Source organism: Apodemus sylvaticus, chromosome 7, assembly GCF_947179515.1.
Source record: "Apodemus sylvaticus chromosome 7, mApoSyl1.1, whole genome shotgun sequence".
In the NCBI taxonomy this organism is placed as follows: Eukaryota; Metazoa; Chordata; class Mammalia; order Rodentia; family Muridae; genus Apodemus; species Apodemus sylvaticus.
This window is the reverse complement of record NC_067478.1, coordinates 38,660,153-38,668,830: the sequence shown is the minus strand read 5'-3', so window position 1 is coordinate 38,668,830 and position 8,678 is coordinate 38,660,153.

Sequence of the window (8,678 nt, the reverse complement as noted above, 5' to 3'; positions counted from 1 at the left end):
GATAATGTGTAGATCTCAGACGTTGGACCTAGAAGCTGTGAAGATTGCCTTGCATACATCAAGATGTATCTGAGATATCAGAACCTTGAGGTACCTGCCAAGGAAAGCTGTGAACACAGAGTAGAACCAGCTCAAGAGAATGAAGTTTGTTGCTGCTGAATACCAGATCTGCCAAGAGCAGTCAACAAGGATAAAAGGAATGCACATCAGACATGGAGATTTGAAGTTTGGAGGGTGCCTAGCTGGTTTTCTGGCTGGCTTTGACCCAGTATTTGTAACTTTATTTGTGATTACCATTAAGAGACTGCAAAAATCTCAGAAGAGACTTTGAACTTTTTAACATTGTCATGTTTGTTATAGACTGGAGACTTTTGAAGTTGGATTAAATGTACTTTGCATTATACTATGGCTTGGTATGGGCCTCATAGATTCATGTGTCACAGAGAAAAAGGAGAGAGGTGATGGGAGAATGGGTGGAGAGAAGAAGGTTTATGGGACATATGGAGAGGGGGGAACTGGGAAAGGGGAAATCATTTGGAATGTAAACAAATAATATAGAAATATATATATATATATATATATATATATATATATATATATATATATATATATATATATATTAAAAATAATCTGCTCCCTGGGGCTCTGCCCTCTTGTGGCCTTCACTGACATCCACATTCATATTCACAAGTTTCTACTAATAACTAAATAACTAAAAAATAACTAATAACTAAAATAGTCTTAAAAAGGATATCAGTGGATCTCACAAGTAGTACTTATCTGAAGTGTATATTTTTTAATAATTCATAATAAACGATATTTTGCATGGAACTAAAAGTACCACATTTAATTTATCCATTTTTCATTTGAGGGAAATTTAATGTTTCCAGTTTGTGGCTATTATGAATAAAGCCACTTTGAAAATACCTGAGCAAGTGTTTCTGTGATAGTATAGTGTGCTCTTTGGGCCCGTGCCCATTAGTGCTATAGCTGGATCTTGAGAGATCATTTCCCAGTTTCCTGAGGAACTATATTGATTTCCATAATGCTTGTACAAGGTTTTACAGCTGCCAGAGATAGAGGGTTGTTCTCCTACTCAGCAGCATGAGCTGTCACTGACGTTATTGATTTTAACCATTGACAGGTATAAGATGGAATCTCAGAGGTGTTTTGATTTGCATTTCCCTGGTGACTGAGGATTTTGAACATTTAAGTGTTTCTCAGCCATTTGGAATTCCTCCATTGAGAATTCTCTTGTTATATGTTTATTCCATTTATAATTGGACTATTTAGTTTGTTGATGACTAATATCTTGAGTTTTTCATGTATTTTATATATTATCCCTCTACTGTATGTTGATTTGTTGAAAATCTTTTCCTATTCTAAAGGCTGCCATTTTATCCTATTGATGGTATACTGTTCTATACACAAGCTATTCAATTTCATGGGGGCCCACTTATTAATCATTGTTTTTAGTACCTGCTCTACTGGTGTTATGTTCAAGAAGTTGTCTTCTATGCCAATGAGTTCAAGCATTTCCCCCATTTTCTCTTCTATAAGTTATACTGTATCTTGTTTTATGATGAGTTCTTCAATCCACTTGGACTTGAGTTTTACATAGGGTAATAGATATGGATCAATTTGCATTCCTCTACAGCTTGAGATCCAAATAGATCAGCATAATTTGTTGAAGGTGTTTTCTTTTCATCATTTTGAATTTCTGTCTTCTGTATCAAAAATCAGGTTTCCATGGGTATGTGGATTTATTACTGAGTCTGATTTGATTCCACTGATCAATCTGTTTTTATGTCAAACCTATGAGTGTTTTCCCATTAGTTAATTAACTTTACATCCCACTTGCAGCTTCCCCTCCCTTATCCTCCCGGTCTCTCCTCACTTCCCCTCCTACTATCCTTTAATCCCTTCTCAGAAAAGAAGTCTCCCATGTATATTAACCCTCATTGGCATATCAAGTTGCAGTAATAACAGGCATATCGTCTATTGAGGCTGGACAATGCAACCCAATTAGGAGACAGGTAGCTCAGGACAGGCAACAAGTTCACTGACGTGCCATGTTCCTGCATGGTCCCACATGAACACCAAGCTCCATATCTGTTACATATGTGCAGAGGACCTAAGTCCAGCACATCCATGTTCTCAATTTGATGGTTCTGTTCAGTGATTCTGTAGGTTTTCCTGTGGTGTCCTTGACTTCTTGGTTCCTTCAATCCTTCCTCCCTGTCTTCCACAGGATTCCTCAAGGTCTGCCTAATGTTTGACTGTAGGTCTCTGCATCTGTTTCCAGAAGACAGTTGTGCTAGGTTTTTATCTACAAATATGGCAGAATAACATTACTAGTGTCAGGGTGGGCTTTCTCTCATGTCATGAGTCTCAAGTTGGGTCAGTCTTTGGTTAGCCCCTCTCTCAATTTCTGCTTCATCTTTCTCTTGAACATCCTGTAGGAAGGACAAATTGTGATTTGAAGGTTGTGTGGCTGTATGGGTATTCTCATCCTCCACTGTAAGTCTTTTCTGATGAAAGGAGGTGGCCTTTCCAGGCTCAATATCCTCCATTGCTAGGAGTCTTAGGTAGGGTTACCTTCAGAGATTCCTGGAATTTCCACTGTCCTAGGTTTGTACCTCTTCCCAGAGATGCCCCTGCCTCCCCACAACTGTTTCCAGTCCCCTCTCCCAGTTCTGTTTTCCTCTGTCATCCTCATAATTGATCTCTCCTGTTCCCTTCCCCAAACCCTCCCCAACCCAATCCTTCCCTCTGACCACTTCTATGTCTATTTCAATTCCCTTTCTCAGTGAACTTCAAGCATCACTCCTCAGGCCCTGACAGGAGCCAGCAGGTCAGTCAGTGTGGGAGCCACCACTGGAGGAACGAGGATGATTTTAGGAAAGGCAGAAAGAAGATGCCAGAAACAAGTATGGGAGGGCTGTTGGTGAATACCATGACAGCAGCAAGTGTGTTTTCTCAATGTCTTTTAAAGGCAAGCAACACAAAGCATAACCAATTCCAGGAATATAAACAGTGACCATAAATCCTTATGTGGCAAATTTAAGGTACACCATGTCTATGTTTGACTAAGGCTGTTTCATTCAGACTATGATAGTTTTTCAAGGACATATTCATAAGCAGAGGAACATGTAGACCATAACACATCTTAATTAAAAACAAAGACAGATGTTGGCAGACTCATTCATGATTAATCTCAAGAATTGTTAACTCCAGAAGTGTTTCTCACAGGCCTCTTTGATACTTAGCTTCATTACGTCTGTGGATTGTAGAGTAGTTATCCTGTATGTAGCGGCTTATGTTCAGTCATGAGTACATACCATGTTTGTCTTTCTGTGTGTGGGTTACCTCACTCAGGATGGTATTTTCTAGATTTATTTATTTGCCTACAAATTTAATTGTGTCATTTTTTAAAATAGTTGAGTGATATTCCATTATGTAAATGTACCACATTTTCTTTATCCATTTTTTGGTTGTTTCCAGTTTCTGCTTATTAAGAATAAAGTTACTAAGAACTTAGTTGAACATGTATCCTTATAGTATGATGGAGCATCCTATGGGTGTATACGCAGGAGTGATATACCTGGTCCTTGAGATAGGTCTATTTCCAGTTTTCTGAGATACTACCAAATTGATTTCCAAAAATGCTGTACAAGTTTGCACTCTCATCAGCAATGGATGAGTGTTCCATTTGCTCCACATCTTTTCCAGGATGAACTGTAACTTGAGATTTTTTATCTCAGCCATTTTGATGAGTGTGAAGATGAAATCTTAATCATTTTGATTTGGCCCTATCTGATAACTAAGGATGTACATTTCTTTAAGTGCTTCTCAGCCATTTAAGATTCAACTGTTGAGAATTCTGTTTGGGTCTGTACCCCATATTTTCTTTTTTTTATTCAATATATTTTTTATTTACATTTCAAATGATTTCTCCTTTTCTAGCCCCCCACTCCCTGAAAGTCCCATAAGCCCCCTTCTCTCCCCCTGTCCTCCCACCCACCCATTCCCACTTCCCCGTTCTGGTTTTGCCGAATACTGCTTCACTGAATCTTTCCAGAACAAGGGGCCACTCCTCCTTTCTTCTTGCACCTCATTTGATGTGTGGATTAAGTTTTGGGTATTCCAGTTTTCTAGATTAATATCCACTTATTAGTGAGTGCATACCATGATTCACCTTTTGAGTCTGGGTTACCTCACCTAGTATGATGTTTTCTAGCTCCATCCATTTGCCTAAGAATTTCATGAATTCATTGTTTCTAGTGGCTGAATAGTACTCCATTGTGTAGATATACCACATTTTTTTGCATCTACTCTTCTGTTATTTCATTTTTTTAAATTTATTCACTTTACATCCCACTCTCTACTCCCCTCCTGGTCACCCCATCCGAAATCCTCCATCCCCTGCCACTTCTCCTCTGAGCAGGTGGGGTTTTCTCAGGGTATCCACTTATTGTGGCCCAAATCTGAGAGGCTAGGGACTTCCTTTCCCACTGAGTCTCTCTTCTATTCTTCCATCTCTTTAAATAAACCCTCTTTTTTCCCCTATCATTGTTTTTACTTGTTTTGTGTGTCTATCAAGGTGTACCATGTAATGCACATGAAGGCAAGAGGACAGGTTGGTTTCTCCTTTACAGTGTGATTCGTGGAGACTCCACTCAGTCAGGCTTGACAGGAAGGCCCTTTACCAGTTGTTGTTTCTTTATTGGAGCTGGTGCAGTTATCCAGTCTGGGCTTCAGTTTGTTTTTAAGATTTTGTTTTTAGGCATGTCTGTGCACCTGTGCAATGTGTGAGTGCAGGTGCCCATATAAATCAGAGGTTTTGGTCCCCCCTTCGAGTTGGAGCCAGAATGCAGATAGGTCCTCTGTATCTTATGGTTTTTAGCTTGTGGCTTTGTAGGACTCCTAAAAGTAGATAGAGGTCTGACTCTTTTGTCTGCTCTTGAGACCCATTTGCTTCTACAGAGCTGCTTTACCAAGTCTTGGACTGGGAAAAATGGAAGGAGAGGCTATGATCAGGCTGTATTGTATTTAAGAATACAATACATTTAAAATGTATATACATGAGTTTTGTGTTTTACCTTATTACATATGAATTCAAAAGAAGACAACAATAATTAAATAAGAAAGGACCTATACTCTATAATGTCCTAAATGTGGCCAAGATGAAGGACTTTTGCCCACCCCAAAAGTGCATTTGAGGAAATTGGAACAGGAGATAAGCCACTGAGTTGCCATGACTTCTGTTATTTGTATTTTAGCTGTTATTAATTTAAGGCAATTTCATATATTGTATATTTACCCATGAACCCTTCTTCATCTCCCTCTTCCTTAGTGTGCCTATTTTTAAGCAGATGTTCTGGTGCTCTGGCTCTTATGATGTACCTGCCTCTTCTGCAAGGATTCCTGAGTGTTACATATAAAGATGTTGTATTGTAGATATATCAAGAGATGTTTTATGACTGGAATGTAAACTTTCAGGATATTGGGGAATTCAGAGAGTCTTCAGAATTCTGTACATGACTTAAATGTTACCCCAACATTTGTTTCTCTTTTTCTGATAGAAATGAGTGCATTAGAAACACAAAACACCTCATCCCGTTTGACCTTATTGTTTCTGTGTTGAGATCTCATTGAACTCCATGATTGTTGATTACTCTTCTCAAATACCTGGTGCTGGCCAAGTAGTCATCACATGTCATTTCTTATGTATAATGTCTTCTTAATCAGTCTTGTCTTTTCCAAAGAAATATTTTAAATATGATTCCTAAAGGGACACCTTAAGTTCTCAGGTCTCCGTATAGTCCTTGGTGTAATATGCTGGTTAGAGCCTAGGCATCATACAAGTCAAAATTTATGTGAACAAAGAAATCGTCAATGTGCCAGGGGTGTGGGGGCTGGGGGGGGAGGCTATTTCTAAGTTTGAGTCCAGCATGGAAACCCTGTCTTGAAAAACCAAAAAAGAGGCAGAGAGAGAGAGAGAGAGAGAGAGAGAGAGAGAGAGAGAGAGAGAGAGAGAAGAAAAGGTCAATGCAGTAAAATCTTATCTATATGCTGGGAAATTAAGAAGTGTAACTTAAGCCGGGAGGTGGTGACTCAGGCCTGTAATCCCAGCACTCTGGGAGGCAGAGGCAGGTGGATTTATGAATTCGAAGCCAGCCTGGTCTACAGAGTGAGTTCCAGGACAGCCAGGGCTATGCAGAGAAACCAAATCCAAAAGACCAAAATCTAGAAAAAAAAAACAAATCCAAAAGACCAAAAAAAAAAAAAAAAAAAGAAAGAAAGAAAGAAAGAAAGAAAGAAAGAAAGAAAGAAAGAGAGAAAGAAAAAAGGAAAGAAAAGTAAAGAAAGAAATGTAACTTAGATTATGCCTTTCGGAACAACATGAGACAGAGGGAACTATACTGGCTAACCCAAGGGAAGGAAAAAATTTGAGAATTCATTTCTGAAAGTCTAAGATGATTAAATAAAGTAGTCTTGGATGGACATTCCAATCTAGTGCACAGGACACTCTAGCAAACCACCAATGAAAAGTTTCCAGAAGAGGATTGAAGCTGTGAATGTCAGAAAACATTTGTGTGCTCTCAGACTGGAAAAATATTCAATATTTAAAACTGTTTTATGTTGGGGACAATTAGTTAAGATTTTTCAAGTGTGTCCCCAACAAAAAAGAGCTATAAAATAATGAAAGTGAAAGATGGGGGGAAACTCACTTTTGTTTTTTTCTAGAAAAAAAAAATCTCTTCTCTCTGAATGATGAGAGCATGGTTCTTTCACAGATGGTAAATAATTATATTTGTTTATATAAAATTGGGATTCAAGCTTTTATTGATCAACAAATCTGCCTACAGTACATCTCTGTGCCTCTACTTGACACCACTAAGTTAGAATCACACAGATACATAATAATATAATAGTCCTGGAATCCTACTTTGTATCCTAAGCACACTTAAAAGTTCTAATTCTACAGTAGATTCTTGATTCTAATGAGCAATTCTAACAAATATGTAAAAACAAATGAAAAGCAGTAACCACTGTGAAAGTAAGTGTTCTGGGAGGAACATGTTGACCACAGATATGAAGCAAGCAGTCACCCATCTTTTACATTTAATATCATCATAATATTTGTCTTGGGGTTTTACTGTTGTCAACAGACCTCATGTCCAAGTCAAGTCTTAAAAAGGACAATATTTAATTGGGGCTGGCTTCCAGGTTCAGAGATTCAATCCATTATCATCAAAGTGGGAGCATGGCAACATCTAGGCGGGCAGGGTGTAGGAAGAACTGAGGATTCTTTGTTTATTGCTGTTGTTGGTTTATCGAGACAGGGTTTTTTCTGTGTAGCCCTGGCTGTCCTGGGAGAGCTGAGGATTCTACATCTTCATCTGAAGGCTGCTAGTGGAAGAATGGCTTCCAGTCAGCTAGGCTGAGGGTCTTAAAGCCCATAACCACAGTAACACACATATTCCAACATGGCCACAACTTCTAATAGTGCCACTCTCTAGGCCAAGCATATACAAACCATCACAATATTTAATCACAATAAATAGTGGACACATTACCATATAAAAGCACTAGCATACTAGATACAGCTTCCTATGATCATGTGTAGGCAGTACAGTAGTAAGGCCTGACAGTGCAATGGAAAGTTTCAGGGCAGTAGCTGTATATGAGGGAACTCTTGGTTACATCCAGGAAACTCAAACATCCACCCTCAGAATCAAGGAACACGCCAACCCAGCCAGCTGGTTTCTCTAAATAGTGGTGATGAAATGTTGGGCCGGTAGTGAGGAGACTATAATGATCACCATCCTTCAAACACACTAGAAGAAATGCTCCTTCAGATCCAATCTCAAAGTTTTTCTTCTTTAACCAGACACTGTCACAAACCCCTACAGCCCATTGCTCATGGTCCTTCAAATCCAGCTCCCAGTAATGTTTTCCAGTGGTGAAGCTCTCTGCTCCCCAGGAAGCACGATAGGATCCAGGCATAGCCAGAACTGGATTTTCATTGCTAGATTTAGAGGTGAATCTTCTGACATCAAAAACTACACTTGGGAGGCAGTTGTATAAGACTAAATTTTGAAAGAAAATTTTCACTGTAGGAAGAGACAAAATTTTAGTTAAGCCAGGCGGTGGTGGCACACTCCTTTATTCCCAGCACTTGGGAGGCAGAGGCAGCGGATTTCTGAGTTCGAGGCCAGCCTGGTCTACAGAGTGAGTTCCAGGACAGCCAGGACCACACAGAGAGAAACCATGTCTCAGAAAAACCCCAGGAAAACAAACAAACAAACAAACAAACAACAAAACCAACATCAAAAAAAGAAAGAAATTTTAGTTAAAACAAATATGTTTACATTTGTCGAGAGAGAGAGAGAGAGAGAGAGAGAGAGAGAGAGAGAGAGAGAGAGAGGTCCCTAGAGATTTCCTGGGTTTTAAAAATAGAAAGTCTAAGACTGAAGGGTAGCTATAGCCCAGATAAATCAAAGTCAAGAGGTTTCCCAAAGAAACAGAATGAGCACAAAATGAAAACCTTTTTTTGAAAATCTGGAGAAGCAGCAGAGGTAGAAGCCACAGCACAGTTCTATCAGGGGCTTTAGTTACAATAGGCAAACAAGCTGTGTGCAATGCAATGAGGACCCCCTGAGGGCTGTACC